Below are 15292 nucleotides of genomic sequence, written 5' to 3'. Positions count from 1 at the left end.
ATATTTATAAACCTTATTTTAAAAAGGGCAAACTATTTCTAAACGCCTGCACCTTAAAGGTCTACAGGAGGAGCCAGTTACAGAGTGCGGTGGGACAGAAAATAGGAGACCAGCAGGGCATGGAGACATTAAGTACGAGTCTTGCAAAAAGTAGATGTAATAGAATAACAGCACAGGAAACTAGTGTGAGCAAAAACAGAAGGAGCAAAGTTGGAGAGAGAGAGAAATTAGACTGGCCGAAGAAAACGTCAGGAAGAGGTTGCCAAGGGTATATCCCTGCAAAAAAAAAAACACACACACACACACACACACACACACACACACACACACACACACACAGAGGCAACGATAGCAATGATCTCAATGGTGTTGCAAATGTTAGGCATGCAATATGGGCAAAACAATTCAACATGGTTGCCAATGTGCAGGCATGCACATATTCGGACGCAAGAGTGACCTTCTTGGAATTTTCTTTTCAGGAAGTGTAAGAAACTGTTACAAGATGGCCACTGCATGTGACCACACATGGGTACACAAACCAGCACCCATCTTAGAATGTTATCGCTTGAAAGAAACCTTTTGTGCAAACTATGGAAGAGACAAAGGCAAGAATAGGGAAAAAAAATCATCAAATCAGAAGAATCTAAGATAGATAAAATAGCCATTAAATCCTTACTAAGGGGCTTATCGAAAGCCTAATTTATGTATTGGAGACAACAGGTTTTTTACATCAGTCAGTGAGCGTTGTCTCTAAGAGAGACTGAAAAACCAGAGGGAGAAGGCTGAGTGGAGAGTATAAGTTGGTTGAAGAAAAATCAGGCCCTGCGGATACTGAAATGCAAACAAGAAAGGAGAAAACAGAAAGTGCATAGGGCATTCCAAATATTAGGGAAAAACAGCACACAACAAGGTGAATAAAATGTAATTTAAGGGTAGATTGATTATAAAAAGTGAAAACATCACTACAAAATAGTCAAGAATGGCCATAAAGTGGCAGACATTTTGACTTTTTAACCACTACATAATTTGTAAAGTACCTTCACTACAACACTTTTTTTGTCTACTTTTCTACTTTTTGTAGCGGACAGTTTTGCAGACAAGCTCAAATCAATGCGCAGATCACAAGCCAGGATTTTTCCAAGGCAACCCAGAGAACTCATTTGCCAGCAACAAGCAACACTCTTGAGACAGTATCTTAGGGCCTCATTAAAAGGTTGGCGGGCCAGACTACCACAGAGCTGGTGGTCTCACCCCCTCCCCAAGGGCGATTAAAAGGTTTCCTCTGGGGTGACAGTTGGAAACCTCTGAAATCAGATGTTTCCGTTGGTCAGCCCAGTGGAAACCATTCAGCAAAATTGGCCTCGGCTCCTCATGGAGCCAAGGCCAATGCTGTTGCACAGAGGGTGCTGTCAACACCCTCGGAATATACATTGTCTGCCGTAGGAGACAGAGTGCATTCCGAGGGTGCTGGGCAGGGGGCCCCTGCACTGCCCACAACACCCTGTGGCCCCCAGCACTGGGCTTCCACCATAAACAGGCTGGTGGAAACTGGACATGTGATCAGCAGAGTGGCGCTGAACTCAGCACAGGCGTGGCTGACCACAACTCAGAGTCATCATTTGGCTGTAAGAGCACCAGGAAGGAGGCAGTCTGACCGCCACCGGGAGGCTGGCGGTCTCAAGACCACCAGCCTCGTAATGAGGCCATTAATCATTACACTGGTGATCCCTGCTCCAATCATCAGGGCAAAGACAAACACATCAAGGAAATAGTAGGCAAAGATGTTGGGATTGGATAAGACACATATGGGAAAATGGATCCTGTAAGGCAGTGGCATTCAAACATTTCAATGCTGCACCCTTCCCTCCCTACCCCTATCCCCCTCCCCCAGTGGGGGTGGGAGGCGAATCATCAGGCCCCCATCCACATTTTCCACAATGTCCCTATTAAATTGCCAATGTTTAAATAGGTCTACAATCATTTAGTTCATTTAAATCACTTTGCAATTAAGTGTTGTTGCTGTTTTCAAAATGCAATCAAATACATGATGCCAAATATACATTTCTGATCAGGTAGGCCTTTCTAACATGTAAAAGTATGCACAGTGTGATGATCAGAAGGGGGTGGCGAGTTTAAAGTTCATTTGGAGTCCCGTCACCCAGACCACCTCCCTCCTTTAAAACCTTGCTAGGGATTCTGAAATGCAACATCAGAGTTTGAAATTTGATTGTAAACACACATTTCTGTAATTAAGGTTTTTCTTCCCACTAATCACTGAGCATTAATAATACAAAGCATACTTGCAGACTTTACATTTTTATGCTTTGAAGGCTGCTGCCATTTTCTGCCTATTTCTGAATATGTTAGAAGGATATCCTTCTTAAACGCTCATTTCTCTATACAAGGATAGTACATGCCAGACCATTAAAAATTTGGAGATACTGAGGATCTGAAGCACAGGTACATTCAAGTCCTTTTCCTAGTTAATATCCATGTGATCACTGGAGCTCTGTGACGCAGGAGAACCGAAAGAGTTAGAAAATGAAAAATAACATTCATGACACCATGCTTTGATTCTTGGGCTGGTTGCTTAATCAAAAACAAGGTACCAATGCTGCCATTTTCCTTTTCCTACAATTCTAGGCCTGCTCCCTCAAGGTCCAAACACAGAGGCATCTCCAAATTCTGTGCCTGTATGGTGGGCGTTCTAATGCTTTCTGGTAGGAAACGTACCACAAAAAAGTCAAACTTTCTGCCCATTCAAGCAAACATCACTTAGTATTTACAAAGAGAAGAAGGGCTGATCTTTCTTTAAGATAGCAAAACTAAATCAGAGCCTTAATGTTATTCTGTGAATATCTCCGAGACATAGGTTTGATAAAACCCTGCCCTCACTGTTACACAGATTCCTAGTCTTAAAAAGTTAACTGGAAATCAAACAAATAATCTAGATGGGTGAATTAAACATTTAACATGTTTGAGTTTAGTTAAAAAGTATTATTCCGCATTTCTTCTTTTTTCAGCAGCAAAGTATATATTTGTTGTTTGAGCCAACATATATTATTTTCTCTACCTCTACAAAACTTCAGTGTTACAGATATACAGTATTACAGGTAGACTTGTAATCAAAACGTATGAATAAACATTCAGCGGTGCAACCAAAACAGATCTTCGTAAACACAAAACATTCAACCCAGTTAGGCAAATATAAACAGTAAAAAGTCCCAGAATCTGGGCCTTAGGATAATGAAGATTTTTTTAGCCTTTCGCCAAAGAACACTACTACAAATGTCTCCCATTGGTGAGCCACTATGGAGCCACTAGTAACAGAGACAATCTTCCACGATGCAGCCAGCCTTACAACCAGAAGGCCTCCACTGTGGAGCCAGTCCAGTATTTGAAAGCGAATCTTACAGTGGGACGTCAACCACCAAGGAGCCAATATTACAGTGCAGTGTACTCCACTCAAGGATCCATTTTACAGCATACAGCCAACCCTGGCAAAGAGAGATCTCTATTATGAAGCCCTCTACCACAGAGCTAACCCTTCAATAGACTCCACTAGAAGAGTGCTCTCCACTATGGAGCCATTCCTGTAGTACCGATGGCACATATAGAAATAGCTTTCATTCATAACGAAGATCCACAATTAGCTGGAAACCGATTCACTAATCATGCAAGGCTTTTATGCTATATCAACACCCTCCAAGACAAGTCTATGCAACCTTTCTTCACTCAAGTAACTGGGGTGCCTGACAATACAACTTCATGGGTCTTTGTCTTGCAGAGTCCTGCAGCTGTCTTTAGATGATTTCATAAGCTAAACAATTTACATAAAATGAAGAGTCCCACCAGGGTCACAAGTTATAGCATTTGGTTTTTAATAATTACATAAAACCACACCAAGATAGGTTACTGTATTTTGGTATTAAGATTCCATTTACAGGTGAAGGCCACACGCTTGTTGGAAATTCCTTAGAATTAAAAGGGCTGCTGTAAAAGAACAAACAGCATGTGAACAGCAATCCAAATGAAGGTAAATATTTGTTGTTTTAGCTTCTGATAACTCCAAATATAAATTCAATAGAACAAAAAAAATCTTCCACTAAACCAACTCAATAGTTAAGCAAACAATCTCTCAAAGCTTAAGCTGAAGTCTATAGCCCTCATCAAGAGTGGTTTCTAAATTCTAATGTGGCCGGTCACAGCAGTTTCAGTGTCAGCAAAATTCTGAGATCTGGGGGGACACAGCAGAGCATCTGAAATCTCTGGGGGAAAGTCTCGCCAAAAATGAGGAATTACTGGGAATAAATTGGGTCCAGAATTACCTATTTCCTGGTAATTCCTCATTTATTTTATGGACCCTAAGGGTCTAACTCATAATCTGCTGGATTTCCACCACCTGTAGAGTTATTGTGTACTCCTAATATTGGTAACTCAGAGGCTAGATACAATCCGGCCCATTTAAAGGGCGACTTATAGTGAGGGCTTAAGTGGAGTACTTTTAACCCCTTCACTGCCAGGCCTTTTCCCCTCCTGTGCCAAGCATTTTTGGCTATTTGGGGTAGTTTGCGGTAAGGCCCTCATAACTTTTTGTCCACATAAGCTATCAACGCCAAGTTTGTGTCCTTTGTTTCCGACATCCTAGGGATTCTACAGGTACCCAGAGTTTGAGGGTTCCCCTGGAGGAGACCAAGAAATAAGCCAAAATACAGCTAAAAGTCAATTTTTTGCCAAAAAATGGGGAAAAAGGGCTGCAGAAGAAAGCATGTGTTTTTTTCCCGGAAAATGGCATCAACAAAAGGTTTGCAGTGCTAAAATCATCATCTTCGCAGCTTTCAGGAACAGGCAGACTTGAAACAGAAAACCACATTTTTCAACACAATTTTGTCATTTTACTGGGACATACCCCATTTTTACTATTTTTGTGCTTTCATCCTCCTTCCAGTTAGTGACAGAAATGGGTGTGAAACCAATGCTGGATCCCGGACAGCTAAACATTTCTGAAAAGTAAACAAAATTCTGAATTCAGCAAGGGTGCATTTGTGTAGATCCTTCAAGGTTTTTCCACAGAAATTAACAGCTAAAATAAATTAAAAAAAATACTGAAATTGAGGTGGAAAAAAATAAAAATCCACCTCTGTCCACGTTTTCTTCTACAACTTTTTCCAGCAATGGCAGATTTTTTAAAGCAATATACTGTTCCGTCCGGTGGACTCTTCTGGATGTGGGGATATATAAGGCTGGTAGGTTCATCAAGAACCCTAAGTACCCAGAGCCAAAAAGGAGCTGCACCTTGCAAAGGGTTTTCATTGTATACAGCAATTAATTTGGTGAAATATAAAGAGTGAAAAATAGGTAGCAAGGAAACCTTTGTATTTCCTAAATGGGCACAAGATAAGATGTTGAGAAGCAGTGGTTATTTGCACATTTCTGAAATCTGGGGTCCACATACCAGCATGTGACTTACAGGGCATTTCTCAAATAGACTTCTTTTTTACACACCGTCTTACATTTGGAAGGGAGAAAATATAGAGAAAGACAAAGGGCAGTAACACTTTTCTTATATTCTGTGTTCCCCCAAGTCTCTCGATAAAAATTGTACCTCAATTGTGTGGGTAGGCCTAGTGCTCGCAACAGGAAACGCAACATGGACACATCACATTTTTACATTGAAATCTGATGGGTTTTTTGGAAAGTAACTAGGTGTGGATTTTGGCCTCTAGCTCAGCTGGCACCTAGGGAAACCTACTCAACCTGTGCCTTTTTGGAAACTAGACACCTTGCGGAATCCAGGATCGGGTGACTTACAGGGCTCTCACCAGGTTCTGTTACCCAGAATCCTTTGCAAACTCAAAATTTAGCACAAAAAAACAACAAAAAAAACACTTTTCCCTTCACATTTCGGTGCTGCAAAGTTTCCGGAATCTGAGAGGAGCCAAAATTACATCCCACCCAGCATTCCCCCAAGTCTCCCGATAAAAATGGTACCTCACTTGTGTGAGTAGGCCTACTGCCCACAACAGGATATGCCCCAAAACACTTTGTGGACACATCAAAGTGATCTATTACAAAACTACCTGTTTTTGCAGGGAGGGTGGGGGGCACCTGCGTTTTTGGTCCTGGTCTCAGAAGCCATCAAGGAAAACCTACCAAACCCAGACACTTCTGAAAACCAGACACTTCTGAAAACTAGACACCTGAGTGAGTCCAAGGAGGTGTGACTTGTGTGGATCCCCCAGTGTTGTGTTTTCTTACTCAGAATCCTCTGCAAACCTCATATTTAGCTAAAAAAAATAAAAAAATAAAAAATATATATATATATGTGATCACATTTTTCCCACATTTCTGAGTGGGATCACTGCACCAGCACAAATTTCCTACCACCCAACGTTCCCCTCAGTCTCCCAATAAAAATGATACCTCACTTGTGTAGGTGGGCCAACTGCCTTTGACAGGATAGGGCCAAAAACATGTTGAAATTGAGGGGGAACTAAAGCGGGTCCAAAAGGGCAGTTTGAAAAACAAAGTTTTAGGATGACAAGAGGGGCAGAATTATTATTGGTATAGATGCAACAATGCTGGGTGGTAGGAATTGGTGTGGGGTGCACGTGAAGCACACCACCCTGGACTCACCCAGATGTTTAGGTTTCAGATGTGTCTAGGTCTCGTAGATTTTTCTAGATGGCAGCATCCCAAAGTCCAAAAAGTGCAGCCTTCACCATTCCACGTGGGACAATTTTGAGAGTTAGCAAGCTCTCATGGCCCAAAAGTTAAATCAAAACCCAAAATAATCAAATGTCCTCTTGCTTGCTATTGGGATAAGATCTTTTAGTGTGCGGGGGAGAGCTGAAAGACTGTTAACCCCTTCAGTTGGGGTGGGGGCATAACCATGCCCATTCTGGTTGGTAGCCACCACTCTACTATTTTTTTTTTTTTTTATTCCCTGGCATCGAATAACCTTTCTGCCCTCCCGGGAGTGGATCGGGGTAGAACAACTTTGTCCCCATTTATTTGGGGTTGGGGTATGGCCATACTCCCACCCTCTTTTTTTGAAAAACAATTCTTCCCTGGAGTCTAGTGGGCTTCCTGCCCCCTTTGAGGGCAGATGGGCCTTACAAAAATAGGCTGATCTGCCCCGAAGGGGGGGCAGAAATGACCAACAGTAATGTCCCTCCATGGGGGATGACCCTGCCTAAGGGGCTGCCCCCCCAAACAAAACACACACACACACCAATCTCTAGTGCTTAAGTGGTTTCGGCCCCCCTTGGGGGCAGATGGGCCTAATAGAAATAGGCAGATCTGCCCCCAAGGGGAGCAGAAATGGCCTAAAATAAAATTGCACCCCCAGGGGAGTGACCCTTGCCTAAGCGGGTGCTCCCCTTTCGTGAAATTGCCGCTAAAACAAAACAAAAAAAAAAATCCCTGGTGTCTAGTGGTTTCTGCCCCCAAGGGGGACAGAAATGGTCTAAAATAAATCCCCCCTGCCAGGGGAGTGACCCTTGCCTAAGGGTTAGCTCCCTACCTGTGTAAAAAAAAAAAAAAAAAAAAAAAAAAAACATGATCCCTGGTGCTTAGTACATCTGCTCCCCCTTGTGGGCAGACCAGCCTAATTAAAATAGACCAATCTGCCCCCAAGGAGGCAGAAACGGCCTAAAAACAAAAAAACTTCCCAAGGGATCGCTCCCTTTCATTGTTTACAAACAAACAAACTCCCTGGTGTATATTGGGCATTTTTGTAGCACAATCACTATGCAATCGTACTGCAGAAATGTTCAGAGAGACATGAAAGGACAGTAAAAGCCTTTTCTTTCCTTTCATGTCTCTCCAATCTCCCCCACCCCTGATCAGAAGAGAAATGAAAGAGCGACCTCTGATGAGGTCAGTGATCCAGCACGCTGACGTCATCAGATGTCATCTGGGGGAGGTGGGGTGTCGAGGTGGAAAGGGAAGCGATTCACCTTCCATCCATGCCCAGGTGAGGGGGGTGGGAGGCCCAAAGGGGGGAGCACACCCCTCAGAGGCCGGTGCCAGGACATAATGGTTACGTCAATGGCGTAGCAGCGCTGCACTACCGGACGTAACCATTACCTCAGTGGCGCAGAAGGGGTTAACCCATATTTACTAAGCATAGGCAAATGAATTAAAAGGGCTAATGAAGGCTCTTCATGCTCAAAACACACAAAAAAACTATTAACAAGACTAAGGAAACAATGAAGCTCAACCACTAGACATGCAGTCTAAGTGAATTCACATGACCTATTGTAAGGCCCATCCAACTCTGTAGTTAAAGCTTTTTTTTTTAATCCATAAAATTGTCTCAATCGCTCGAATAAGGCTATTCCTAATTACAATGGGAAACAATGTTTTCAATAGAACTTGCAGTGCAGCAGTAGGAAACAAATTGATGATTTCCAAATCTGACTTCAGATGACTAAATGGCAAGACTAGGAGCCTTATTTATTTTCTGATGCATATTACTCCGTCCATCAGAGAAGTGGAGGACATTATCTCTGCCATCTAGCAGAGCAACTGTTCATCAGATTAAGTTATGATTGCTGGTCCAGCGAACATCTCTGTATATTGAAAGGAACTGCTGTCAGGGTGGTTCCTTTCACTGTACAAAACATTTGGTGAATTGTCTTCATCGGTTTTGATGGCCGTTTTGTGTGTGTGTGGAACTTTGTTTGTCTATCACCTCTAGGTTTTCCCTGTTGGTAAGCAAAAAACCATATACATCACACCATCCACCGTAAATAGGATGTACAGTATAATGTCTGTTCTCTAACAGCCCCTACTCTGTCAAAGGAAGTTTTCCATCTACAGAGTCAATGGGGGCTCTGTCGAAGGAAAATTTTAGGTAAGATCATCTTTAAACAAGGGAGGCAGACAGTGGGTTTGGCAGTCACGGTACTCCATGGCATATGTAATTAAGAACCCTGTCAGCTCAAATCTTAATCTGGCCCTCAGTTTAGTGGTTCAATAGCCAATGATAATCACCCCCCAAAACCTTACAAGTGCTTTCTGAAGATGTAAAAAAAATAAAAAATAAAAAATAATAATATTTCACTAACTGAATTAATAAAATGTATGCATAGCAAACAATATTAAGGTTTTACAAACGAATAACATCTTAAGTTTAATTTTCTTAAATGGAAGCTAACTACAGCATCCAGGTGACCCCTAAAAGTGTTTAATTAATACCATCACCAAGTGTATCATAAACTGATGTTACCTTCAGTTTATGACATTAGTTTGAGCAGTCGATAGAAAGAATGTAAAACAGGGATTTGAATCCCCACAGGCGTGCTAGGGCCTTCATTCTAGAGTGAGATCTCTCGATAATGGGAGGGGGCTTTTATGCACGTTAGTGTACGTTACGTTTGTACTCCATTGTACTTATTGGAAAATATATTTTTCAAAGGTTTCTACTGGCTCTTCTAAATCATTCATAGCTTCTAAAGGAAGAATCTTTGAAGTGTTTAGCCCAATAATCACTTCATCGAAATAAACATAAGATTATCAAAAGGTCTTGTTTGTGCTGGCTCCTATCCTTATGCATTTGCTTAACAAGATTAAAAGGAAGCATTAAATGGGACGAGACTACACAACCTGTAAAACACAGGTAAGAGTGAAGTAGTAGGATGTGCAAACCTACCTCTAAGTCTGTCAGGCCCCAAACACCCAAATCTTTTGTTTCAGCCTCCAAGACGAGGCAGTGGTACATGGACTATTGATGCTCTGACAATCTAGAAGGAAAAAACTGTTTAGGATGGTATCAGAAAAGGAATTCCACCACTTCAAATCATCTCAACTACAGAACCCTATCAAATGAATGTTCAATCCCACATCACACCAACTGACAGTTTAGTCTGCTGGAAAGTAAAAGACACACGCTAGACCACTGTCACTTCTCCCAACCCACTTGCCCACAACCTTAATTAAAAGTTCCTTTGAGAACAATGTAGGCACAGGCCTGGAAGACATGGTAAGCCTGGCAATTGTAACATTTTCTGATTGGCTACAATCAGGAGAGGGCTGCTTTTATGTTCGAGAGCTCTAACATGGCACAGCTCAGTAACAGTACAGCCAATACATTTGGTATTTTGTAATATAATTCGCACCATTATGACCAATATTTCCGTTGCTTTTCCTGAGGAAGAATGGGTTGAGTGGTTAAACGATCCCAACACCCCACCCCTCCCCAGTATAGAATAACAGGCTAGCTTACTAGCAAGGTGCAATGTACAGCTTATTTAACACTTTTGCAAGGGATAGTCTTTGCTCACAGTCTGGCCTTGATGGCAAGTAAAGTAATTCTAGATAGAAGTGTCAACAATGAAATTGCTTTTATTTTATGAACAAAATTTATATTGCATTTCTGAGAAAGGAACCATCCCTTGTGAATCCTACGTCGTTCTCCTAAATGTTTCCTATTCCTTCTAGGTGCAAGCAGAACCTAGACTGTGGGTGCTATTTGGTAGGTGGTTGCGATGCACATGTACCAGTCCCAAGCAGTAGGGATTAGAGATGACATAGTGCTGCTGATATTTACTTCTCCCATGAACAAAAAAAGTGTGAAAGCAAAGAGAGGGTTAAGTATTCCACCACTTGCAGTCATTCCACACAATCAACATTTAACGACACTGCTTTGGTACAGGTTTTTTTCACTTCTTTGAGTGACATGTCACAGTACCGGTGGTTTATCGTAGTTTTGTTTGTTTGTTTGTTTGTTTGTTTTACCCTCCTCCCCAGAAAGCTTAATACTGAGAAGCAGACACTGCTGAAGAGGACCGCGGACCCGAGAATTTTCAAACCACAATATTTTCACATGTGCCAAATCCACAGTATGCATTCTGCCTAATTACATTTAAGGCATTTAGCTAGTTGTGTAGAAGATACAAGAAAACTCACAAATCTTATGAACACCATGTGGTGTTTGATCAGAGAGGTAAGTGTCTGTCCACTCAAGCAAAAGCAGGTGGATCATCTTCGTTGTACCAACGTTCAACAGTACACCTTATCCCCCCAGTGGCTAGGCAATGCCACTAAAGTTGAATCGCATGTACAGTTAAGAATGGATGCCGCCTACCTCATACAATGCTGTGACGGCTGATTGTGCCTGCAGAGGCACAGTACCCTCGGGAGGGTGAGAAACCCACTGAACTCTCCTGTATAATATCCACATAGCCCATAACAACTGGAGTGCTTCATTAGTCTTCCTGTGGCTAACAGTGAACTGTGTGGCACTCTCATGCTTGGGTAGGGGTGGGGTAAAGTTAACAGGAGAATATCCAAAGAGTGGGCTGCAAGCTGCACAAAAGGATGGTTCCTCTCTTAAGCTGGGCTAGACTCTCTAAAAGAAGAAACTATAAGGCTAGAAGTGGGACTGCGTTTCACAATTGTGAGTGTGGTGAGCCTGCATTGTTCCTAGTACCATTCTGACCACAGAAAATCCCATATTTCCCAATCTCAGAATGTCAAATCGCCTTTGCCTCTTCAATCAACGTCATGACTGGTGTTTACTTGGGCTGCAACCAGTCGCTTTGATTTCAGAACAGTTTGATTGTCCCTCCAGGCCATAACAATCCAAGAAAAGACAGTTTAAAGATCCGACTGGAGACTGACACAATTTCCCAGTCCTGACCGTCCAGTCTATGGGTCCAGTGGTTGTAACTGGCCCTCTGGGTGCCTCTGACTACCAAACCCATGAATACAACTGGCCAGATGCAAGATATGGGCCCCTGAAGTCAGGGGCCACAAGTGAAATTGCTTTGACTGGCCCATCCACAAAGTGTTCAGTTTCCTGCAGTGATCAGTGAACACATGAATCCCTAATTGGTCTCATTATATGTGACACGGTCCATGGTCGCATTTTAGCTATTTCCTGTGGATACTCTTCCACATCCCCGACTCTATCTGCACAGCTTAAACAGCTTGCTTGTTTTGGGGAATGTTTGGCTTAGAGCTGGAATCTCGGTCTTGAAAAATTGCCTGAATAATGGTAGTATATCATAGATGGAGGTTTAGCTTTTTTATTTCGTCCCAGGGGATAAGGAGAACTGATAAACCAGTCTCCCCTTACTAAGTCATAAGCATTTCACCATACATCAACTGTTTTCCCCACTATGAGTCTGGGAAGATGTAACTGATGAATGGATGGTCGCCCAGACTCTACCTACAGAGGTTAAACGGCTCTCGTGTTTTGGGGGATTTTTGGTATCGTGCTGGCACTAGATATTAGAGCAACATAGTACTTATGGAAAACAGATGATGGGCCAAGCAGCGATACACAGTTCTGAACTTTTATCCGTCTCTCCATCTTGGTCGAAAAGGCTTTTTGTACTCTATTTACTCAAAGATAACTTCTTATTCCAGGTTGAAACGGAAAGGCAGGGCAACTGAGGAGTGGTGTCCCCAACAACGCAGAAGGTAGCAGGCAGATCGGAACGCAAGGGGAATCAACAATGATCCACGGTCTGTGACTATTAATTAAAATGTTTTGCTAGACAGTGAGCAGGGCAATATTTGGACAGGAATCCCTACTGGTAAACGGTTAGGATGTGCGAGATTTAAGGAAACGCTATAGTTTAACTAGTATCTCGGAAAGCAATTGGAAGCATTCAGTGGGACGGAACTGGTTTAGGATCCATGTTCAAGAGCAAGCCTTGTAAAACCCACCCAACAAATGTCTATGTGGTAGACTCGCGCAAACCAGAGAAACACTTTTCTGGAACACCTTCCTTACCACGAGTCTTCCCCCAGGCCAAAATAATACGCAGTTGAGAAAGAAAAAGAACGTCTCCGGTATTCAAAACAAAGAAACCTTGACGCACTCCTTATTCTCCGCCACCCTACACTTCACCTTTAGGTTCTGTACCCGGAGGAACATTGTGACGCACAGCTTGAATAAAGGGAAAACGGCTGCACGTCCCGGCACACTTTTACTCATAAATATGAGAGCCCCACTGACGTAGCGACGAAGGATAAAAGGGGGTGCCTGTTTTCCTTTGACGTGTCTTTTTGTTGGAGGAGGGGTGGGTACCCTTGTTCTTCACTTCATCTTCAACACAAAGTACTGGGGGTCCTGTGAATACCGTGAGACATACTCCACGAAGCCCACACACAACCTGCTAATGCTGGGTCCCTGTTAATCCCCAAATAATGCGTGGCTTAGTAACTCATCATCTGGTATCACGTGTAACTATCCTGCTGGCATCTTTCACCTTTAGGGACTGAGGTCCTTCGCTCACAAAGCATCATGCCTGCTGAAACCTCCTCTACTCTACTCTACTCTACTCTACAAACTACAGCTCCCAGAGCTCCGCTCGCTTCAGTCAAACAACACGACCCCTTCAATATTCCCCTCCAAAGCTCACCTGCATTCGGTACCCACTGGAATATTCAGACCCAGTTTCCCCTTTCAAATGAGACCCGGCTGTGATAGCGTGGCACCTGCCGGGAAACCGAGTCCTACTCGTTTGGGGTCATTTGATCGACAAAGAGGCAACGTTAGCCCGAATACTACAACTCCCGACAGACACCATACTGCCGACACGCCCTGCGCCCCACCTGTGAGGAGCTTCCCGCACACGCTACGTTTAGGCACGCCCTGACTGTGCCTGTCGCATGGGCTGATGGGATATATAGTTCTATTTTGTCACTTTATTTCAAGCAGTTCACGGACAAAGGAAGCATATAAACTACAACTCCGTTCAACCTCTAGAGGACATACGTTGTGGGCACGCTCGGAACACGCTTAGGGCTAGCGGTTGCTAAGAAACGGCAACGCCTTGGTTGGAAAAGGTGAATAAGGCAATTACTGCTTGCAGTGGTAGTAGTTACTAAATGACACTTTAAAATAACAGCAAGGTGTCTTGGAGCAGTAACTAGAAGGGAGAGAAAGGCGCACAAGTGCCGTAGGGGTGCGGTGGGAGTGAGGGAAATTACTTCGGAGAGAGGAGACTGTGATATCTATGAGTGAAGAGAGACTGAGGTCAATAACTGGCTTGGTGGGTAGCGAACGGGGGCAATTTGCTGGATGGGGTGTGGTCAATAACTGATGTGGGAGCGACTATTGTGGATGTGACCGGGGTAACGCCTGGAAAGTTAGAATAATGCAATATTTGAAGGTCTTAGGGCAACAGCTGCCGAGGGGTGGCAAAGTCTCAGGGTGCTAAGAGGTGGCTAGAGGGGTGCCTTATATTACGACAATCCAGTGCAGTACAGGCTCATGAAAGACCCAGACTGGCATTATTTACTGTCAATATTCTCCCTAATAGCAGGGTGTTATATTAATTCGCATAGAATTTTTTCTCATAATGCGTGTATAGTGTGTTTGATGATTATCAGAAATCGTTAAAAAATCTGCATCATCCTTAATTCGTTGCACTGTTTTTTTATACGTTATATTAAAATATAAGGAATCATATTATAAGTTGCATGTCGCCTCAATGAGGTCTTCCGGCACTGAGGATACAGCACTGATAAAGCAATATGTACAATTTTAGCTTCTTACAAGACAGTAAATTAGAAGAAGTTGGTCACATTTCTAGAGTGAAGGTGTTTAATTTAAAGAAAGTTAGAACAGAGAACACTCGTCCACCCAATCTAGATCTTTTAAAATGAGGTATATGAAAAGAAGGGTTGTTAGAGCTGTGGTGCCCCTGAGAAGGACTATGCCTCACAAATTTATGACACAGAAAGGCAGGGAGATTGTTATAGAAGGATTTATGTTCAGACAGAATACCACAAAGAAATTGTGTTGCTGGTTTGGCAGCCACTGTAAAGTATTAAATATAGTTGCATCATTACTCTTCTAAGGAACTACCAGAACCAGGTGAATTGCTTGGGTCGGAAAATTTGTAAACAATCTACTAAAGGAGGTTTCATAACTAGACGCATGGGCGTAGGAAGTGTGGGGGATGTAGGGGATGTATCCCCCCTCCAGATTTTCGAATGTGAAGGACACGGCGGACGAGGGTGGGGGGGGGGGGGGGCAAGGGCATGAAATAATTTCCACTCTCAGCGCTACTTAAAAAGGCCCTGTTGGCTGACGGCTGTCCTGCAATCCTCAGCCGTACCACCAGCTATCGCCTTGAAGACAAGCCATGCAGGATAATGAGGAAAAACTCCTCCAGGCTAGAAAGGAGTCTACCTTACCAAGAATTCAGGGCCTTTTCAGACATTTTCAGAAGTGCCTGCACACACTTTCAGAAGCTCTTTTATTCCTTCTGGGCAGCATGAAAGAGGGCGTTCTGATTTTAAATTTCTGCTGGCCCAGGACAAAGGT

The 15292-nt window shown here is 43.1% G+C and overlaps 1 protein-coding gene and 1 long non-coding RNA gene across 6 annotated transcripts in view; one reads left to right on the top strand and one right to left on the bottom strand.

Annotated features, from left to right (window-relative positions):
• The window catches only part of C6H1orf159 (chromosome 6 C1orf159 homolog), a 153302-nt gene extending 139773 nt beyond the window's left edge, over positions 1 to 13529 (bottom strand). For 2 of the 5 annotated variants that reach the window (XR_011205056.1, XM_069241105.1), the window contains exons 1-3: positions 13380 to 13529; positions 9659 to 9749; positions 4910 to 5003 (exon numbers count right to left, since the gene is read on the bottom strand). The gene's annotated coding sequence lies outside the window, so the exon portion shown is untranslated. The remainder of the gene's footprint in view (positions 1 to 4909; positions 5004 to 9658; positions 9750 to 13379) is intronic. The other 3 variants (XM_069241106.1, XM_069241107.1, XM_069241108.1) reach the window with 3 other exon arrangements.
• A 6-nt stretch (positions 13530 to 13535) lies between these two features.
• LOC138301061 (uncharacterized) overlaps positions 13536 to 15292 on the top strand; it is a 330240-nt gene continuing 328483 nt past the window's right edge. Inside the window, exon 1 of the long non-coding RNA XR_011205057.1 lies at positions 13536 to 13806. This is a non-coding gene — a long non-coding RNA (uncharacterized lncRNA). The remainder of the gene's footprint in view (positions 13807 to 15292) is intronic.

The sequence above is a fragment of the Pleurodeles waltl genome, chromosome 6, assembly GCF_031143425.1.
Source record: "Pleurodeles waltl isolate 20211129_DDA chromosome 6, aPleWal1.hap1.20221129, whole genome shotgun sequence".
In the NCBI taxonomy this organism is placed as follows: Eukaryota; Metazoa; Chordata; class Amphibia; order Caudata; family Salamandridae; genus Pleurodeles; species Pleurodeles waltl.
The sequence above is the reverse complement of the archived record's forward strand: the minus strand, read 5'-3'. Positions and strand labels throughout refer to the sequence as shown.